At 38.0% G+C, this 23,443-nt stretch overlaps 1 protein-coding gene across 2 annotated transcripts in view; it reads left to right on the top strand.

Moving 5' to 3' along the window:
- Positions 1-23,443, top strand: part of s1pr2 (sphingosine-1-phosphate receptor 2) — a 36,941-nt gene that overhangs the window by 8,047 nt on the left and 5,451 nt on the right. The window contains exon 1 of one of the 2 annotated variants that reach the window (XM_051888285.1): positions 65-652. The exons of the other annotated variant lie outside the window; for it this stretch is intronic. The gene's annotated coding sequence lies outside the window, so the exon portion shown is untranslated. Of the gene's footprint in view, positions 1-64; positions 653-23,443 lie in introns of those variants that run through there. 2 annotated transcript variants of the gene reach the window in all.

Genomic DNA, 23,443 nt, shown 5'->3' on the forward strand with positions numbered 1-23,443 from the left:
AACAAAAAAAAAGACAAAAAAAAAAAAAAAAAACATCTGGACCTCATTTCTTACCCTGGGGAGAGAGGAACTAAAATACTAGCCTACCATAACTGTGACTTTTGATCCTGAACATTTTCATCGAGAGGAGAAAGCATCTTTTTGCGAGCGTCTGCAATTATTTATGTTTTTGTAATACAAGTATTTTCGTGAACAGGCAAATTAGGGGGGTAAAAACCATTACCCAAGCGTCCTACGCTGTTCCACAGAGCTCGTGCGAGTGCGTGCGCGCGTGTGTGTGTTACGTCGCCGAGCACAGATCGCGAGGCTGTTGTTCAGGCGACCAGCGTGTGGAATTAAAGATTTTTTTATTCAACGGAAAACACAGCAGTAACTGACGCGTCCTAGAGACGTTAACGCAAACTAAAAAAAGTATTTTTCTTACTTTTTGACGTTTATCTTAACCATGGTTGTACTAATGACTAGACTATATGTAGCAATGACTCCGCAGAAGTTTTGACTTCTATCAAATCATTCGTATTTTTTGGCTCTCCCAAACGTATCCTTGAAGACTCGATCAAGCGAACAGGAATTAAGAAATTTCATGTAAACTTTGTAAATGAAGCTTAAAAGCATCATCACGCTCTTCTCTCTGCCGGACATCGCACATGGGGTAAGTTTCTCAGCACTGTAACTAACGATATCTCTCTATACAGTCAAATGTTCGTTAGTGTAGTCCCAGTAGTTTTATGTCTTCATTCATTTTCGTATCAGTGCGATAGACCTGTGTATTTTAATGTAATGACCAGCCTTATGCAAAGATGTGTGAGCCCTTCTCAAAATTCACTCTTTAACAGTAACTTGTGATGTGTTTATTTGTCAACACAGACACGTTTCTATCACCTTCAGCTCAGTCATTGATCTTTCTCGCCCGCGCCTATCTGATAATGAAATGTGTGAGATAGTCTTGTCCAAGCTTTCGACACATGCAGATTCCACTAGTGTCAGTTTAAATATAAAGTGTGACATGTGTCCGTATTTAGCATCATTTACGAGAACTGAGAAAGTATTCGTAAATGTTTGATCACAGATGTAATGTGTAACATGCACGCAGTTAAACATTGACCTGCTCATCCAGACTTCATGTGTATTGCAGCAGCTCTTCATTTGTCAACAGGAACGGGCTCTTGCTGAGCTCAATACACGCAAGGAGCTTTGCGATATTTTTAGCCGTTGTGTGGGGATTCGTCCATCCGTCACCGTGAGGATGGCATTGTTCTTAAAGCTCGTATTAATAAGACAAAAGACTCTATTATGGCATTATGCTGCTGGACTTAGTGCTCTGTCTCTTAAAGGGATAGTCCACCCTAAAATGACAATTCTGTCTTTATTTACTTACTCTAACGTGCTTAGGGGATTTTTATCTAAACGTAAGATGATAAAATTTTAAAGTGCTAGATTCTGTCATCATTTACTCATCTTCTTGATGTTGTAAACCCCTACGGCTTCCTTTCATCTGTGAAACACAAGTTTCATTGCATTTTTTTTTTTTTTCCCATACAATGAAAGTGGTAGCTGAGGCTGTCCTGCCTCTGAAACCTGATTCTTGATAACACTTTTCATTTTCAAAGTTTGTTGAAAATATTTGTTTGATTTCAAATGTCATTCATGCTTACACACATGCATAATGACTAGTTGCAAGACATACAAGAGTCAGTTGCGGTTTTTTAACGAAGCTTAATAGTAAAAATCAGTGTCTAATATCCGCTTAGTTTTGGTATTCCACAGAAGAACCAAAAAAAGCATTCAGATTTTGACCAACTTTTTGGTAGGCTATCCCTTTAAGTTTTTTTGTGTGTGTGTGTGTGTGTGTTTACTGTGTTTTACTATGAAACTAGACAATTGTACAGATGTAGGTCAGCTCTATTGTATATACAGATTTTTGTCTCCCCTGGAATCCAAAGCTGCATTGAAAAGCCATTGCGCTGGCTTCTGAATTTAGGTCAAGCTATGAAACGCATCCGTCCCATTACTCCAAAATAATCATTTACGAACACCTCTCTGAGGTACTGACTCTGAATGTACATTCTGTCCAGGACAAGGAAAGGGGATGGGATGGGGTAGAGATGTTTTATGATCTGCTTTTGTGGTACACAATGCCTCCCTCTACAAGATAAGCTGATATGTGAGAGGAAACGGCGATTATCACTTTGAGAGTTGTCTATCCATCATTCTCAAGTGTGAATGCAAAATGTGTGCTTGGTCACATCGTTGTTCTTCTAAAAAGCTTTAAATGGAATGATTGCATTATCTTGTCTGTTCTGTGATTGCATGCAGAGTGCTTGCAGATGCACATGGGGATTTCTGCATGCTTTTTAAAGGAGAGCTAGCACTTATTGAATGGAAACCGCATTACTAAAGTGGGAAGATTGGAATATCAGGTGCTGGATCTGTTTGATGGATGAGATTCTTGTTTGGGATCTTATATTCAGGTCATGGTGGAGTGTAGTTGCCTAAACAGCAGATTTTTATCATGCTGCGATCCGATCTGTAGACAGAGCTGATATGGGCAGCATGTAGTCTGCGTTGGCATCATGTGATGCCATGCTTCATTAAACCAGAACAAAACCAGCCACGCTGTCTCAGCTGACCACCACCGGCGGTCTTCACTCATGTTCACACTCTCAGCCCATGTCTGCGTGAGAGAGGCTTCAGCTGTGGTCTTTATTTAATATTACTCACTGTGCCTTGAATGGACTCTGACACCAGGTCCACATGGACACTCCAGACTTTTTTTGTATTTTCTGTTCAGATTTTGCAGGAAATTTGTGCGGAATGCATTTAAACTTGTTAGCGTGTGAAAGAGATAGCAAATTAGCCCATGTGAAGAGCTTTGTTAATGACAGGCATTCCAATTCCTTGGAAGTCTGCTGAGATTTCCACAGAGTTTTGCTGGCACGGATTCAGCGTATAACTACGACTCACCAACTTAGTTTGAGCCACTCAGAGTTTCATGATGCAGCAAAGGCTGTGCCTTCAGATATGAGTGGTACTATTCATTACGATGGCATCTGATTGTTACTTGATGGCGCTTTCTTCTGAATTTCCCTGACCTTCATTTCAACTCTGTCCCAGAAACACATGTTTCAGAATGAGGTTCGTTCCCCGTGACTTGGCTCTGCGTGCCCACAGGTCGCATATGTGCATGCGGACGTCAATGAGGAGGGATTGTGCATGAGAGGCGAAGTTAAATAAAAAAAGTGAATAAATAAACGAAAATCTAAGCAAACGGAAAGATAAATAAATGTTGCAGGCGGTGGTGGGAACTGGAAGTGTGGGATTTTTGGGCTCTGTCACATGAGGGGTTACGGGTGGGGCCAGGTCACTGTGTGGGCGGAGCGATTCCTCAAGGACTTTTGCGTTTAGCATTTTGGCAGAGCAAGCGCAGAGCACTTGCGGCACGTCCTGAGAGAAGCTTCGCAGAGGAAGACTGAATCCCTCATGTCAGGCAGAACATTTAAAACAATAGTCCACCCAAAAATGAAATCACTTAACCGCTCATCGATGTCTCTTTTCCCATTTCAGGGCGGGATGTTAGTTTGGACTAACATTTGAGAGCAGTTGCACCCGTGCCACTATGTTCTACAGATGGTGGCACCAGCACCTGGGGCCTCATTTATAAAGCGTACGTACGCACAGATTTGATCTTAGAGTGTGCGTACGCTTAAATCCACATCATATTTATTAAAAAAACGTGGAAAAGTGCTTAGCGCCACGTCAGGGTCTGAGCAGACGTACGCACTTTTCCTTGTCAGATTACTGCAGGCTTTTGAAAATCTAAGCTATTCTTGCAGCTTGCCGTTCTAAATTAAAGGATTTGGACGATGACTGGTGATCTTTTATATGTAAATGACATTAATTAGGTGTCGCTTACAACATGGAGAACTGAAACTATTCAGCTGCGTGTAAGTTCAAGATCATTTGTGATTTATAGATTTTACATCTGAAAGAGAGGCGTACGCTCGTCTTCTGTGCGTACTTTCATTCTATAAACACACGTACGCACATCTGAGAAATGAACGTAAGATCAAATATAGGGTGGTTTCTGCACAACGTTTTATAAATGAGGCCCCTGATTTGGTAGTGCTGGGGGGGCACTATTATTTTGCAGTGCGGTAACTAATAATATTAACATATTAATAAAAAAACATTTCAATTGGATAGTATTTATAGCTTCGAAGTGCTATTTCTGCCACAAAATCATGGTTACAGTTAACGTTACTACATTAAATCGATGGTGAACATTGGTGATTTGTGGACTGAAAAGCCTTCTATAATTTGTTCGTTCATGGCACAATGTTTCTCCTGGTTTCCAGCGTCAGCGCTGTTTGATCGCTGAATTTGAATGCTTCCCACTATATCTTGCGACGATATTATTAATACTGTGGCGAATTCAAACGCTTTCTCACTGGATCTCCCAGCGCTGTGCAGTAACGGTGTTGTGTGATTGAGATCAGCCCGCGAGTAAACTTCTTCTGAGCTCGCGGCGCAGCTCAAGCGAGAAACGCAGTTTCGTTCCCTTTTGTTTCGTTTGCTGTTTGATGCCTTTCATATGTAACAGAAATGGTAGCTGTTATCAGTTGGGCAGCGACCTCTAACAAAATTGAACAAAAAATGCACTGCCATATGAAGGAAGTGAATAAGGACTGGGGGAAAAGTAGCACGATATAAGTAGTCCATACAATTTTTTGCACTCTATTTTAAGTCAATGAATTTGAGAACTCGTTCAGTTAAATTCATGAATGAAACATTTGGGTTTTGTGAACAGATTAATTTCGAATCGTTTACTAATCGGCTCATGGTGCTTTTTGTTGTTTTGAAGCTTGGCAGTTTTTATTCACTTTCAATATTTTGAAAAGAGTGCATGGCTAGGTTAATCACCTAAAAATTAAACTTTAATGTTCTATTTTCGAAACAATATGCGGTTAAGAAAATCGTCTCAAACTATTTTGGGTGTATTTCTTTAAGAACAAAAGACATTTGTACAGGAAGGTATTAGAGCACAGTCATCTTTGATGAACCAATATGTTTTGTTGTTCAGGGTGAATTATAGTTGGCGTTCAGCGATCAATGCATGTCTGCTCAACCAGGGCAGCTTCTCTTCATGCTAATCAATATCTTCGGTGATATTAACAGAGGCTGGGGTTTCCAGAGCTTTAGGGCTTGCACTGCTATAAGGCAGCATGCCATCTTTCCTCAGCCGAAAAACACTTTTGCTGGGTGTGGCAGCTGGAACAAAATAAACGCCTTCTGTTTTAGAGGCTGCTGCTGAGCAAGTTACAACTCACAGCCGGCAATATGGAGCTTGCAGTATTTGTGCCAAGAACTGGGAGTGTCGCTGCAATGACTTGCCTTTGCTTGGGCTGCTAACCTTCTCCAATACACACACACAATCACTTAGACTTTCTTATACTGCATGTACAAACAGTAGTATGCATATTTAGTGTTAAGACAATCACAAACAACATAAATTTATGTTGTATACACCACAGTTACTTAGCCCAATCTGTCTGTCTCACACAGACACATGCAGACAAGGCTCAGGGGAAACTTTCTAAATATTTACTAAGCAGCGTTTCAGTTGGGGAAAAGACTTTGTCCATTTTAGGACAGTTTTGGAGTCATGGAAGAACTTCTAAAGGTCTCGCTTTCTATTCATGTCTTGCATCTGGTCTTGCATCTGTGCAAAATCATGGGTTTAATTTTGCAAAACATCGCCTGACTGATATTAATCTTCCATATACAGTAGAACGGCAAATCTAGCTTAACGTTGATGCAGGTGTACACAGATCTTAACTTCAAAGCAGCAACAAAAGGTCTATTTTGGACAATATATTGTATAATATGTTTCATTGGTTCTCAACTAGTGGGTCATGATATATAAATGGGTCACAGAGTAGTTCCCGAAAGCTTTGCAGTGCAGACTACAGGGGAAAAATGCTAATGCAAACAAAAAAAAATGCAACTAATCGTGTAATTGTGGGTAGTTGGAATTGCAAAATAAACAGAAATTTCTAAAAGAGAGGATGAAACATTTTTTTTGTAATGATGTCAAAGGCTGTTCATCCAGTCAAACTTTAGCACATTTTGTAAAAGAAATTATGACTTGTGCTTGAATGAATTGAATACTGGTTAACTTGCAATGAGGACAAGCATGGTTTGTGTCAACCACAATGTGTTCTGTGCAGCGAATTACTTGCTGCTGAGAGCATGAAATGATTAAAATACATAAGACATTTATGTTCATGTAATGTTAATTTTGCATATTGTTGGGCTTATGCATGTTAATATTAATACATATTGATTATAAAGAAATAGTTCTCCCAAAAATAGTCATGATTTAAATATCCTCATGTCGTTTCAAACCTGCATGACTTTTGTTTTTCTGAGAAAGGCAAAAGAACATGTTTTGAAGAACATTGGGAACCAAACCACATCAAAAAAAAATATTTTTGTGTGTTTCACTGTAGAAACACAGTCATACAGGTTTGAAAAGACTTGAGTAAATGATGTCAGAATTTTCATTTTAAGCTTTTAAGTACATTTTTTGTAAATTGTATATTTTGGTACAATGTTGTCGAGTCGCTCAAATGCAAAACCAAAGTTCTCCAGGAAAACCATGTGAGAACTCATGTGCTGAAATGATGTTGCAGCTTTCAACAGTAAAGAAAGCTTGCAGCAGCATCATTTCCTCTAAATCTGGCACTCTGTCTTGTGCTATGAAAATGTTAACCGTTTTACTGGCCACGAAGAGGTTTGGAGATCATTTTTGTGTCAGTGAGCCGTAAAACATTTCTGAACGATTTGTGGCTTGAAGTACTCCATAAAGCGCTGGATATGTAGTGATGTGGTCACAGTGTGGTTTTCAAACATTTACCGGGCATCAGTACGTCCAACTGCATTAAGTTTCCAGCAGGTACTGAAAGAGATAACGGCATGCCAGACTCGCACACCCTCCCCCTCATATTGTTACCCTGACTACTTTTGTTTGTGCACCTGGAAGAAGCCCACCGAGGAAGCCCCGTTGGAATGAAGAACCGGATTGCTCGCTAGAGCTCAGCAGATTAAATTGTGGAGGGGGGGCTTTGTCCATCAAACCTGTTCTTTCAGTTGTGGCATCTGTGATAGGATCAGGCCCATCCTCATGCTAACGCAAAGTCATGAATGTCCATGAGAGGCAGAAAGACATGGATCCTGCCCACATGGGGGCTTTTAGCATGAGAATAGCCTGGCTCTGTGCTCTCTGGTGGGACGTTACTGCAGTTACTTGGTTTTTTTATTTTTTTTGCAATCATTTGTTGAGACAGATGTTGCACAACTTCATCTTTTCTTTTTACTTAAGCCGTTGAGATTCTTGCATAATTTGCGGTAAACATTTAGAAGAAAATTTAGATGATTTCAGACGTTTTCTATGGGGGAAAATGGTCTCACTTCTCCTAAACAGTCAAATAAAGCGTTGATATTGTGTAATCGGTAGGTCTGGTCTGGTGAGAGGCGTCTCTTTACAAATGTCTTCTGAAGTGACCTGTGGCGAACGCACGGGTCACTGATAAGACTTATGTGTGGCGATACAAAACACAAATGAGCAGACATGTCAAAGCCTGGCTCCTGAAACTCAATATTACAGAAAAAACATAGACAATGTTGTATATTAGATTTAATGCTTGCTGTGCCAGTAATACAGTTAAAGGCCCACATGATATGATTTCTGACTTTCCCCTGTAACATATCCAGCAATGATTAGCCTGTTGAATTTGATCTGCTTTGGATCGATAACTTGACCACACCCAATGGGAAATCAAATGACAAAGGGCATTATGCACCAGTTGTTTTTGAGGGCACTAGTGGCAGTCCAGACTCGCTAGGTGCCCCAAGCAAGAAAAGACATAACTAAAGGTATGTTAAAAAAAAAAAAAAAAAAAAAAAAAAGCATAAATAAAGTACTTAGTGCTTAATGTAAATGCAGGATGGTACAGAGGGTTTCAAGCTTTTTGATTCCATGGAAAGATTAGCAAATATGATGATCCCTGCTTCTTAAAATATAAAGGCAACAGTATATATTTATGTATAAAGGCCTTCATACTCTGTAAAATAGTAAGCTATATATATATATATATATATATATATATATATATATATATATATATATATATATATATATATATAATATTAGCATATATAATTCAATAGATGATCATAGTTTTTTGAAGTTGCATTCAAAATCTTCATGGTTCAAAAATCAAAGACGGACGTGCCCTTTAAGTTTGATTGATGCTTCTCACAAAGAGCGAAGTGTGCTATTGATTCATTGACTGTAGTGGAAGCATATGCAGGAGGGGAAGTAAAACTTTCATTTTTACCATGACAGACAGTCTGTGAGGCAACAGTCTTTATTGTCCCAAAGGGACATGATCTAATACGTCAAGAGGGTCTGGGAAAAATTAAAGATCATTGTGCATTTTTGAGACGTAGCCAAAAGTTGTGTTTATCGTCATTTAATACAAAGAATATTTGAATCTAAACACAAGCACAAACACGAATATGGAGTCTTTCTGTGCATCTGTTATAGCTTGGGCACTTTTTAACATTTTTAGTTCTCCCCCACCCTGTTTTTTTTTATCCCGTCTATCATTGTTGGATGAAAGGTACCAGACCAAAATACAGCATCGTATCACAAAAGGCAATCAAGACTGCTTTGTTCATCCTTGTGGGTGCCTGTTTCCTTTGTGGAGTCTCCCCCTCTTTCATTCACACCCACAACCCCCAAAACACACTTAGCCACACGCATATACTCTGTATTATCATCACCACCTCGACTGTCCTATACACAACTGACGCATACGGGTCACATTTGCACAATAGTACAGTGTTGTCACGAAGATCTGGCAGTGTTTCGTCTGTCACCAGCATGAGCACACACACACACACATTGGACACACATATCCCATGATAAAGCAGAAGAATATGAGCATGGGTGGGGTTTGCGTTATGGGGGAACAGGAGCAGGGCTGTAGAACAAAGCAAGCACGATTTCTGTTCTAGGACCTTTCATTAAAGGATACTTCCTATGTGGAGACGACAGCAGAAAAGTGTGAGGAAAAATGTGTGAAACTTGATCTTCTGTGGTTTAGATTTAACTCTCAGATTGTCAGCCTGCTGCAGCATTAAACCTCTTATCAGTGATTTTAGTTTGACGGTTGTCTCGTTATTTATTTTATGGTTGACATTTGATAATTCAGCAAATGTTAGTTATCATTTACTCCATTATGTGGCCTTCATGTGTTCTTCTGATGTGTGGACTTTGTGATGTTGAAGGTCTAGACATGCCTAATCCAGCAGTAGGTTCTTTGGTAGATTAAATGAATGAAGTAAAATTGCATTAGCTCATTATCTAATGAACACTAGAGACGGCATGACCATGGCTGTGGTTCTAAATTAATCCTTCCTGATGTTTTTAATCACCCTCTTGTGGGAAGTTCCTTTGATCTATGTAGCAGACATTAAACCGTAGGGGGTTGGGGGAGCAGGAGTCCATCAAAGAGTCCATCACGAATCTGAATCAGAATCACAGAAGTGAAGAGCCTGTGGCTGACATTAAATGATAAGAATGAACCTGTAAATAGCTCAGGGTACTATCTCGACACTTCAACATCCTCATCACACCACCAAAGCCTGAAACCCAACAACAAGAGCTGGGCAATATAGCCAATTTGATATCTCAATATATTATTTGATTTTATATATATATAGCCTAATATGTTTATTATTAAATTGATCAAAATTTACAGTAAAGACATTTATAATGTTACAAAAGATTTTTGCTGTTCTTTTGAACTTTTCATTCATCAAAGAATCCTACAAATAATAAGCAACCGTTTTCAGCAATGATCATAATAATAAATGTTTCATGAGCATCAAATCATCATATTAGAATGATTTCTGAAGGATCATGTGACACTGAAGACTGGAGTGATGATGCTGAAAAGTCAGATTTACCATCACAGGAATAAATTACATTTTAAAATATATTAAAATTGAAAACGGTTATTTTAAATTTATTTTAAATTGTAAAAAAATATACAAATATACATAGTCCAGCACTACCCCCACTGTCCAGAATGTGAGACAGTGGGTTTCTCCACTCTGCTATGTTTCTTTTTACACAGCTCTTCGTTTCCTGTCGCCTTTCGCCCACATGCTAAGAAACACACCAGCAAATAAACTGAGATGACAGATATAAACCATGAACCATGAGTTCTAATGGGCTTTTGTTTATGTACGCCTCACAGGGGAGGAAAAGACACTGAGAAGTAAAGAATAGACTTAAGCCACACAATATTGACTAATGTTCTGAGAGGAAATAATGCGGCTAAATGTAATAGCAGTTCTCTCTCTCTCATGCCTGTTTCCTCCCTTCCCCCGTGCAGCTGAGGGCAAACGTATACCCAACTTTCCAAATCCCACTGGATTACTATAGCAGAACACTCTGTGTGGCACCCTGCCACTGCCTCCTGGCCATGAAAGGGTGCCTGGGTTTTACATAAAATCAAAACAAAGGCCTAATTAGTGGAATTAATTGAGAGAAGTAAAGATGTATAGATTGTTCTTCAGGGGTAGAGATTGTCTATTGAAATGATAGACTAATTAGTGGTGCGTACTATTCATCAAAGTATCACTATTTCTGTTGGTTATACTTTTATTTCATTAATACTTTCATTAAAATTAGCGATTTTAATGAATCTCCTAACACTATATTAAACTTCAGTGTGTAACTTCGAAAACGAATGAAACCACGAACTGTGCAGCTTGTTGAGGAGTGGTGGGGTATTACATAGCTAAGCGAATGGATGAATTTTTTGCCTAGTGGACGATAAAATGGGCGAAAGAATAATAGACTTAAGCCTATAGTATATGGTTTATATTTATATGCGCTTGACAAATTTCTGTGCGTAGTGTTTGCACACAGACCTTTTTTTAACCGTACAAACTTAGTACGCTCATCCCGCGCATGCGCTTTAAATCATTTTGCGCTAATTAGGTTGTCAAGAAGGTGGCAGCACTGCCTCAGCTAGTTGTTTCTTATTCGGAAAAGAAACGAATGAAGCAAAAAAAACAACAACGGCAACAAACTACTAGAGATGGCAACAATACATGCACAAACGCTTGTGTGAGCGAGTTAAAAGGTAGCTACAATTTTGGTGCGAAATAGCGGAGACAGGGATGAAACTTTCTAGTGCGCATGTGTCGAGTGCTTGCGTTCATGCACACCATCAAATGGAATATATTTAAAATGGCAATGCGGTTTTACTCATACACTAAGCGTTCATATCAAAACTGAAAAAAACGTGGGCCAACCCATGTCTATAGACCAGAACATCCAACACACTCTCATGAGAGGGTGAAATCGTAAGATATTGTATCAATTGGCTTATATATACGTTTATATATGTTTAGGGATTGGGTAAGGGTTTGGACTTTATGGTCAGGTTTAGATTTGGGTCATACAATTTCTTACAATTTCACCTAGGGCTAGGGCTGCACGATTAATCGAAACAAAGGCTGCAAATTGTAATTTTTTTTCTTTCATGCGCAGCTTCTCAGTGAAGCACAGCTCTGTGATAAGTAGTAAATGCTGCTTGATCTGAAAGCCAGAGGGTGCGCTCATGCAGAAACTCCAATATGGATTTTCTGCACGGGTACAATATGCAGAAGTACAATATAATGCAAGTAATTCCAGGAATTCCCTATTGGCATCACACTATCACTGTAGCTGAATAAACAAAAGATTGAAACGCTTGATTAAACATGACTAATAAACACATGACTATGACAATATATGGTTTATCTGAGTTCTTCAAGCCTTCTCGGGTATTGTCATGATGATAAAGTATATTTGTAATGCAATGCTAATCGACATAGCCTTTATCACTGTATAGAATACTGTAAAAATATGTTGTGTGTCTTATTCTGTGTGAGAAGCCACATCATCTCACAGAAGGATGTTTTCTAACACTGGTGTTATGAAGTGAGTTTGGAGTAAAAACATGTTATTAAATGTTGTCTTTTGTTGGACAAGTAATGCACAAATGCTTCTCATGTTTAGAAAGATGTTTGACGCGTGTTGCTTTTTCAAATGCACGTTGTAAGCTACTCAAACTCGTAGTGTTTTCAGATGGAGCAGCATTTACTACTGATCACAGAGCCGTGATTCACAGACAAGCTGCGCATAAAAAATAATCGCAGCCTTTGCAATTTCATAATCGCACTAAACCAAATCTGTGTAAGCGTGTTTTCATGTTAATTGCAATTTATCTTGCATCCCTAATAGAGTAGGGATGTAACGATGCATCTGCAACCGGTTGAAAATCGATTAAAACGTGACGATTCAAGTTGGTTGAGATGCTAAATGAATTGCGATACATTTGGGGGCGGGGATTTATATGAATGTATAGCTGAGGGGAACTGACTGCGTTCAGAAAAGTTTAGATGGTATTTTCTTTTCATCTTTCTTCTGTACAATGCATTTTAAAGTAGTAGCACAGCGCTGCTTTGTTTACAGCGGTAACGCTGTATTGCTGCTGTTCCATAAGCGCCACCTGCTGTCAAGACAGCGTTCTCATGCAGCCTGTCTGCTGTTATGAAGTTTTATGTAAAATAATTTCACAAAGCTAAAGTCTGAACATTCTGTTTTTGCTTCAAATGTAAAAAATGATTAAATCTAATTTAAATTAAAAACTGCTCTTGCTGCATGTATGCAGCATCTTTGTTGGGATTGTGATTAAAATGCAGTGGTTGCCTCTAATTTTAAATGGCTACAGATAGTTCAGCCTGTAATAGAGCAAATTAACATCTTGTTCATGTACTCATATGAGGAGATTTCTTTTATTTGTGTTATTTATTTATTTATTTGATTTAGGATTTGTTTCAATTTAGTTTTGTTATAAAGATATTTCAATTTCACAAAGAAATATGCAACATTTTGTCTGAGAAATAATAAAAAGACACTTTCTCATTTAAATCTCATTTTGTTAAATTTGAGTGAATCATTATATCCCTATAATAGAGACATGGAGATTTTTGACTTGGGGGCCAGTAAACACCCAGAACACACTAGCAAACAAACTAGAAACACACCTCAGCTGCCACATAGTAACTACCCACATCACCTCAGCATTGTGCAGGCGCACAATGCAATACTCACATTTTCTTCAGAAAACCAAAAATACACTTAAATTATCTTCTGTTAGAAAGTGGCCCTGGTCAGCCTCATTGAAAGTGATGCTAAGGCAGTGACCCAACTTCAAGTCTGACTTGTATTATTCCACAATCCCTTTTCTATGATCGTTTCCTATTTAGTCTTTCATTATACACATCTAAAAATGACAGAAAAAGAGAAATTATTATTCCCTCAGGATGCTATTCCAGCTCTAGAGCTGCTGTGGATGGTGAAATCACAACAGCTCTGTACAGTTGCATCAGAACTTGTACAAACAGTGTTCTGGGATTTATTTGGTATGTTACATACTTAAGCAACTTTTTTTGCTTTGTTTTTTCATAAAATGTCTATAAAGTGCCTCTCAGAGTACGTGAGATATGGCAGACCATCTCAAATCACCCGTGTCTGCTCCATTGCGAAGCACTGCACTTGGGAGCTGTTCAAAGATTTTTGCCACTTTCTTGAAAAGATTTTAGTGTGTATTGCAGCTGAAGCTAGCTATCTGTGGTTTAATCTCAGTGTTGTTGTTTTTCCTAGCATGCTACTATAGATACTGCTTCACAACATAATGTGTAAATATTGATGAACAGGGGTGTCTTGTAGTCTTCTTGAGACATAATAGCTTTGTGTACATCTATACAGAAGTGTTGTCTATGTCTATATGTTTGCTTGTACAGATGAGAAACAGATAATGGTGTCATTTTGTTTTGTTTCTGAGATGTCTGAGATCTGCCCCCTAGCTTCTGTATTATCTAAAGCCTAGTGCTTATCCATGTCCTGGAGATAAGAGTGGAAATCATTTCAAGGGAGGCTGTTGTCTGCTGCTGAGTACAGATATTTTGTGCTTTAGTGTAGTTGAGTCATGAGAGTAAAATCTCTCTGGACAGAGAACAGACTCCCTAAAACTTTCCTCAGACTTTGCTCACACACAAAACTTTTTGCTTTTGCTTTTTTTTTTAATTATTCCACTAGGTGGTCAGGGTTCTCCCTAAATTTCAGAAGGTAGAATATTGTTCAGTCTATTTTCTAAAGATTATTATTAATTTATAATAATTAATAAATTATTAAATAAATTATGAATATTTTATTCTTTTGACATCTCCTATTTTTAACAGTAAGAAAAAAAAATCTTCTTGTTGTTATATATTTGCCTGTTTTTCACCTTCCTAGAAGTGTAGATACTTGCTTACAATGTATCTTATTCTGAAAAAAAAAGGCTTTAGAAAAAGATATTGTGAAAAATGGTATACAAAAAAAGAGTATTTTATTGAAAAAAAATTCTGAAAAACAGAACTGTAAAAGTAATGTTAAAATTTAGATATTTAGTTGTTCTGAAACACTCTCAACTAATACATATTAAATATTTTTCAAATTATATTTGAATACTTTGGTGTAAGTACAGTCACAATATAAAATCCAATAAATAATATTATTATTATTTTGCAAACAACTAAAAAAAAAACAACAGCAAAAAAAAAAAACTATCAGTTTACTTTATGCATGAAAATGTATAGCCTTATTGCTTATATAAGTTCCTTTTAAAAGGGGATCATCATATGTGGAAGTGGTTCAACAGATCACAGAACTCATGGTTCTGATCATATTACAGTTTGAGTCACAGATCGGATCATTTTTTCAGATCCGCAAGAAATTGTTTTATTAATATTTGGGGGGTTGGTGGGGAGGAACAAATGTAACTTTGCTTTCCATTTATTACTTAAAGCGCAATTTAAGAACTTCAATACCACAGCAAAAACTACTAGCCTAAACTAATAAAGTTCAAACATTATTAAAGGCAAGTAAACAATCAGTAAAAAAAAAAAAGAACAAATACACTAATTAATAGCATACTAGCCCTTAATCCGTGAATCACATGTGTGCCGAACCATGGAGCCTGAATCAACGACCAACTACGATCCATTTAACCCCTAATATGTGGTATTAAAAACTTACCCCGCTCTACAAAGAGTCTCATGCATTGACATTACTAGCATCTATGCTTTGGTTTTAGGCCAATATATTACATCGTAGCCTGTCTCTCAGCACTGTAGGAGTACTGCCTCGTTTCGAGAACTCTGACGCTAATAACTTTAAAATTCAATTCATTTCTAGGAACGTTGCCGTTACTGCACGGCTGATCAATGCATGGTTGTGATGGAGAGACGCTCTGTGAAACAGTTAGAGGAGGCCCCAGGCTTTGTTGCAAAGCGGTGGCATCAGTGCGCAAGGATGGTCGTGCATTTGTGTTAAGGCTTGCTTCAGCCTGCCCACATGTCTTGACTCGTGAGAATGAAGCTACATGAAGTGTCAGATGCAGCTCAGCGAGTTGCGGTGGTATTATTATAGGACAGTATGCGATCAGAAGACATTACACAGTGGTTTTCTCTGATAGAAGTGGATATCACCCACAACCTTTGTTCAGCCAGCAAACAATGTACTTTAAACACATTTGTATGGCTTATGAAGGAATGTTCTGACAACAGGTCTGGTTACCACGTTACCACATTGAAACACTCCAACATGCATTGGCAGCTGTGCAATTATGTGGAGGTCTAGGGGGCAGGCACACAAACATTTCTGTACATACACTGCAGTTCGAACGTTTAGGGGTCAGTACGATTTTTTTTAAAGACATTAAAAAAGATAATAAAGACAGTTTATAATGTCACAAAAGATGTCCATTTCAAATAAATGCTGCTCTTCTGAACTTTCCATTCGTCAGGTATCCTGAAAAAAAAGTGTATCACGGTTTCCACAAAAATATGAAGCAGTGCACCCAACATTGATAATAATTTCAACATTGATAATAATGATAAATGTTTCTTGGGCAGCAAATCATCGTATTATAATGATTTCTGAAGGATCATGTGACACTGAAGACTGGAGTAATGATGCTGAAAATTCAGCTTTGATCACAGGAATAAATTACATTTTAAGATATATCAACATAGAAAACAGTTATGGTAAATTTTCACAGCCTTTTTACAGTATTTTTGATCAAATAAATGCAGCCTTGGTGAGAATAAGAAACTTTTTTTTTTTTCGAAAAATCGTACTTTCGAAAGGTAGTGTACCTTTTCTTTTTCTTTTTTTAACAAACTGAGAATTATTTTCTGTGGTAGTCAACAACATGCCACATATACCGTCAATAGAGCTTGACTTGAGTTTGATCTTGTAACATTCCTTTCATGTGAGACTTCTTAAACACCACATTTGTTTTGTTGTATATTTAAGCAGTAAGGTACTATAAAGTTGTGCTTTTTGCGAATAATGTAATAACTAAAGGCTGTTGTTATACATGACACAGCAAAGTGCCTAATGCTTTAGCTGTTTGGTAATATAAATGTAAACATTGGGGAATAGAGCCTGCATAATTAAATATCCAGTATCGGTTAATATATATCCAAACTTGACCAATATCGATACTTAAAACAAACTCAGATTTCAGTAAATAACCAATATGGTACCAATTATATTGTGCATCAGTATATATCACGGATTCATACTACGGAGCTGTTGAATGCTGAAATCTGATTCATCAATGTTGTGTTCATCAAAGGTGTGCAATTATTTTCAGGGAAACACACGGCTAATGTAGTTCTAGCAGATCTTGACCGCATTACAGTTCCATATCACTTCACCAAATGATTTCAGTTATCTCAATAGGTCCTTACAGCCTACAACCACAAATGAACCAAAACCTACAATGAAACTGACCAAGCAAATAAATATAGTTAACAAAAGGATGAAAACGACAAATTAATGTCATGGTTTTTGCCACAAAATACGTTTTATTGTGTCCTGAAAGCACATACTCTCTTGCGCTCTCTCCCTCTTTCAAACATACACACGTACTGTATAGTCAGACATACACTTTCACGGAAATGTTTTGTCAGCGCTGCTCTAAAGAAATAATCAGTAGTAGTTTAGTAACATACATGACTCACCAGCGAGGTAATAACTGTGCGGTCCTTGAGGTAGATAAATTTATAGTTTCACTATTAGTAGAGACACTGCTTCCGTTAGAGACGCACAGACTCAGGTAGGCCAATTCACATATGCTTATTCTCTCTCTCTCTCTTTCTCTCTCTCTCTCTCTCTCTCTCTCTCTCAACTGTGTTAATAACTGTATCAACGGTATTATTCTGCTATCAAGGCTCAAGCCTCCATTACTAGTTCTGAAATGACATTTTGGAATTAGCAATGGAGGCTTGGGATGAGATGCGTAAGAAATTAGTCCCACACACAAGACAAATGTCTTGAAATACAACATCACAACATCAGTGTCTTGAGGTGTGGTAACCGTACTATAAGCAGAATAATTGACTCCGGGCCATTGAATTCTTAGAAAATGATGCACACCCGAGGTGGTAATGCGGCCACGATGCGAAGCAGAGCAGCCCGTCGTCAATTATCATGCACATAATGATATATAACAAATATAACAGGTGATTCACTATGAGTATATTTTGGATATTATAGCATGCTAGGGATGTCACAGTGAGGATATTTTCACATTGTATAAATTTGCGATAACACCGGGTGGGGGGAGGTGTATATTTTGAAAGCATACTCACTTTCGCATTCGTGATCACGTGTACTCTATGTTTAGGCCTATAATTCGCAGGCATTATGAAGCTGCTGTCTAAATGTGGGGGTATTGAATGTGCGCTCACTTTTCACTTTCACCTTTGAATTCACTATCATGTGTACTTGGTGTATAGGGAGTGGCGGTACTGACCACACATTTTACAAGGTAAGATATTTGTCAATGACTCTCATGATCTGTTGCGCACCAAATCCTCCGCCATCGTCTTGTCAGTCATCTCTCCTTACTCTCTTCACATGATAAGTGAAATCTGACTCCTGCTGCGACTCTGCAGCTCATGCTGTATGAAGCAGAGCAGACGCTTTCAGTTTATAATTGTAGCGTCCGATGGCCAACTGAACTAAATGGTTTTTATTTCTATAAAAAAGCAAGACGACAGTTGAGACAGTGCCTCGGTGGGCAAGTATGTAGGGCTCTATGATTTCCGCGATGCAGAAAACGCGTGGAATCCATTCATAAAAACGGAATTTACTATATAATGCGGAATGTCACGGAATTGACTTTTTTTTTTTTTTTGGAATTCAAATTTTTGATGAATGAATAAAAAACAGGTCAGTACACTTAAATTAAATCGTGATATAGACTAGTGTCTGAATATTAAACCGCAAAAAGACTATTTAAATATGAATCCTGCATGTCTGTGTGTCTCTGAAATTAACAGCGCAGAAGCGCAGTTTCATATACCTCACATAAACACACACACACACACACACTGAAGCACGTGTGACACTCGCGGTGTTTTCCTCCTCTGTTGCCTCACTATATGAGGACATGAACGCACAAAATTCATCTCCAGAGCTGCTCTGAGTCACTTCATCAGCATTTTATCGCTTTATTTGAGAAAATCTATCATCATACCATAAACACACAGACACTCAAAGCTCTTGGCAACCCGTCAAAATAAAAGTTTGATTTAACTTTACAGAAACATATTACTGTTGTACAGTAGAATTTAGATACGTTTCAATGTAATTATAATACTAACGCTAATAGACTTAAAAATAATAATAATAAATGATTAAAACTATATTTTTAAGGAACAATCTCAGTTTTTCTTCCATGTTTTAATTTTAACAGTAAAGCTCTGTTGTGAAGCACTTTGTTTGATAAAAAAGTTTAATTTCATGATTAAAAGATAAATTAAATTAATGTTATCCATTCATTTGATTGCCAGAAAAATTAAAATATGTAATTTCTGAATTTTTTCTTTTTTTTCAGAATTTCTGAAAAAACAAAAAATATAAAAAATACATTTTTTTATTAGTAAATTTGTTGTTTTTAAGAATTCAATTAATTAGACATTCTTTTTAATTATTAAAATTTAATTTAACCATTAAAATCGAGTCCAAAAAATTAAAATGGAAAAAAATGGAATCCAGAAAAATTAAAACAGAATTTGAAAAAAATAAAATAAAATGGAATTTGGGGAAAAAATAAAACTGATTTCATAGGGTCCTAGCAAGTATGTAACAAACTACCTCAGCAAGCTTATAGCACATGCGAAATGCTTTGTTAAGCAATGAGAATCCTTAACCAGAACAGTTTGTTTTATAAACTGCCATATATATACTTTTAAAAGACATATTTTTCCAGCCATAGAAGTGGCCGACTGTAAAGTACATGTCAGACCTGGGTCATTAGCAGGGTGGAATGGGAGTGTGTTGAATAGGGCTTTGTGGTCTTGGGACTCTGTGTTGTATCACCTTCACTGCATTGACTGGCTTTGACTCATAACTCTTTTGGCTTAGCGAAACAGATGGAATTTTCCTCCCCCATTTCCTCCCACCCATCTGTAAGTGCTCTTGCTTTACCCTTTTACATCTGATATTATGGACCCAGCCAGCGAATCAATACAGTTATGTATGACGTAATTGTACAGCTCTCCAGGGCAAGGTATAATCAGTTTAATGATCATGTGCTATGAACTGATTGTATTTTGATATTACTTATATTACAGTCTCTCTACAATGCATTCAAACCTGAAAATGTTTTTTTTTTTGAGTGTACGGTAACTGCTGTTCTGGTAAAGGTCTCCTTCAACTGTTTTTTAGCATGTTTGTATAATGTGCGGTTTAATGTGCTTTGCATTAATGTGATGTGTTAATTCCCCAAAAACAAGCTTTAGGTAATGGTGCAGATGTGGTGGAGGTGAAGAATGTGGTCATGTGAATGGTGAAACTTATCACGACAGACACAGGATGTACAATCAGTAGCTTGTCGGTACACGAAACACTTTACAGAGCGCAACAGCATCATTAGCGCAGCAGAAGAACCTTGCTCTGTTCACTGCAGGCCGCAGTCAGGCCGACACTCAAGCTGGTCTAAAATAGGTTGCATAAAGCAAGTGTGCAAAAAAATATGTAGCATGTAAACACACTTCTATGATGATTATAAGGCTGATTTAACATGTATGTGATGGCAAGCTGAAGTGAAACATCTGTCAGTTAGGCGTTTTGTTTTTTCCAAGTGTGTGTGGTTGCTGACGGTTTGCGCAAGCTGCAAAGATGTAAGATCTTTCTGGAGAAAGAGGCAACTGGTGTCCAACCGATGCTAGGTAACAGGTGCGTTGTGGGAAACACGGTTGCTTAGACGCCACTGACTAATTGGGGCTTATCAGGTATTTCTGGGAAGCGCAAACAACACCCGGGGCCTTTGTCAACTTTGTGACTGGGATGTGGGCGGGGTCCTGCCCGAGACTGGGGTCGTGAGTTCAGGTTTCACTGATTGTAGAACGAGAGATGGAAATCAACCGGTTGCCTTCGAACTGTAACAGTGACCTTTATAATGACTCAATTCTGATGTAATCAACAAAGATTTCTCGAAGCTGTGTATATCCGTCGTACATTTGACACAGAACAAGCAGCTTGTTGCTGCGCTTCAGCTCATTTCCTGCCGCACGTATTACACCTGTAAGAATCCGAATCAACTTCCTCTGCTCTGCTTTTGTGTCTCTTGCTTCCACCGAACCTTTCCCACATTAACTGTCTTGCTCTCCACCAGTTAGCTATCAAGTCTGAACAGGATGTTAGACTTCTGACACCACAAACACTTCCTCTGGCCTATAACTGTGTACTTTGTACAGGAAGACTGCTCTTCTTGGCCAGCTGGACTATGGAGACCTGCTACTGGAGATGCTTTCACAGTTTATTCTATGTGCCTTTATATATGAACTAGGGCTGCACGATTTGGGGAAAAAATCGAATTGTGATTTTTCTGGTTTAAAATGCGATTAAAAAATATAAAATTAAAAAATATAAAGCTAATCATAATAACTATTATGCTTATTATTATTGCTGAATAAAAATATTAAAGACAATTACAAAATACTACTATTGTAATAACTTTCATCATTAAAAATAAAAATAGAGTATTTAAGGATAAATATAGTATTTTTTAGAATTTTTTTTTTTTACAGAAAAATAAAATTATTCATAAAATTATTGAGATTACTCCCATACACGTATGTACACTGGAGAAAAAAAAAAACATATTGATTATCATAACTCAAATTTCTTTAGAGAATTTCTTTTTCAAATTTCTTTAGATAAGTATTATTTTTCCTATTTTTACCCAGAATATAAGTGAGCATTACTGAGCGCTAAATACACATCTGTTTCATGCTGGAAACTGGAGCGCACCCTTGCGCGCAAACTACAAATATGTCTTGCAGAATATAACCAAAGTTTGAAAGGGACTTTTATATAATCAAAGACTGTAGATACAGAAAGACGGTTCACTTCTATTACTTGTGAATGGGAGAAACTGCAACGCGCAATATGGCAGAATAGATCCCACCTTCTAAATAAAAGAGGCAATCGCTGATTGATAAAGTCATTGTGTCAATGCAGCTGCCGTTAGAAGCTCCGGTTCTCATAGAAACCTGAGAGTCGCGCTTAGGACTGCACGTGCACATTGGCTCGTCTAACCTGAAAAATAAGCTTTTTTAATGCTATTTGAGCATAAGAAACAACATTTATGGGACAGTTCATTTTTTTTTGCTGATTTGTAATATGTAATATAATTGTGCTTGAGATTTTTTGAGATTTCAGGATTCCCCCATTCAAATAGATAGGACTTGCAAATATCTGCAAATATAGCTACCGAGTGAACAGACTTTTCTAGAAAGGGACTTTGTTACAACGCACGCTGTTCCGGGAAATCGCTATGGGCATAATACTGTCATGTAGCTGAATATAAAGAAGATTGAAATGCTTTGATTTATTAAACATGATTAATAAACGCATGACTGCAACAATGCATGGTTTATCTGATTTCTTCGAGCCTTCTCAGGTATTTTCACATCTTATTTATCTTTCAGTATGATGAAGGTTTTCTGTAGAAGAAGAGACAAAAGATTTATTTCAGACAGAATTGCGTCCTTTCCAGTCTGCAGTTGAAGGACAGGGTGGGGAGGATAATGGTTAAGTGGGGCAGGCCGGAGACGGCACTGCCGACAAACCAGCCCATCAGGTTTCACATGCTGTCAAATCCCTAGATGAAAGTCTGCAAAGATCTCCAAGGTAACATCGAGGCCCAGAGTGCATGTGAGTGGGACCTTGCAGACAACACGGTGAAATTACAAACATAAGTTTTCAGCAGCGAAACTACCCACTCAAACCTGTTCTGAGAGTGAAATTTCAGTGGGTGGACGTGGAGCTGTTTTGAAACACATCCTTCAGTTTCTGAGAAGGCACCTTGCACATTTTAATGGGTAATTTAAGTTTGGGTCTGATGCTACAAGCTGTTGATTGTTTACAGTGTGAAAAATATGTTTACTGAAAATGATTTGCATGGGGCGAATACAATAGATTGCATTTGGTAGATGGTAGTGCATGGTGTAATATTGGACCACAGTGTGCCTTTGGAGAGTATCAAGTGAAACGTAACCTGGACAAGGAGGCCATTGTTCTTCCCTGCTGCTCAAGGAAATGGCCTTGCTGGATATTATTGGCATTTGGCAGCAGGTTTGTGGCACTGTCTGCGCAGCTGTACCTTATTGTGTGTTTGTATTGGTGACAGAGACATGTTTCCTGGTGTTTACTTAAGTCTGCATCTGTGAAGTACGTATGTGAGAGGTTTCGAACTGTGTTCAGCAAACACTGATGTTGAAGTGAGGTGTGTGCGTCACACAGATGTCTTAGATTCCTGCCTTTGTCTCCAGATGCCATTCCACATGGTTGCATAGTCTCTACAGTGACTCTGGCCTGACGGGGGATTTGCGTCTTTCAGTGTTGAGGCTTTGGCAGCTTTGCTTTGGCTGTGCTGATGATGTGTCTTGAGCAGTAGAGCACCTCATTCAGTCAAGAACGGCTATGTTTGAGCCCACTTGTGAGTGGTGCGATCTTTTTCTTTTTATCATACAGTATCTCTTAAGTTGTAACCAGCAGCCTAGAGATATTCAAGCCAAATATCTTGATTCGTCTACGACATTTATTTACTAAAGTATGAAAGTATACACCAAAGCACATCCCGTTGTGCTCAGACTTCACTCTAAGTACTATGGGATGTACTTATTGGGTCTTTTGTCATTTGTGACAGTAGAGAGCAGACAGGAAATTAAGGTGGAGTTTTAGGGCGTT

Source organism: Ctenopharyngodon idella, chromosome 3 (genome assembly GCF_019924925.1).
Source record: "Ctenopharyngodon idella isolate HZGC_01 chromosome 3, HZGC01, whole genome shotgun sequence".
Lineage (NCBI taxonomy): Eukaryota > Metazoa > Chordata > Actinopteri > Cypriniformes > Xenocyprididae > Ctenopharyngodon > Ctenopharyngodon idella.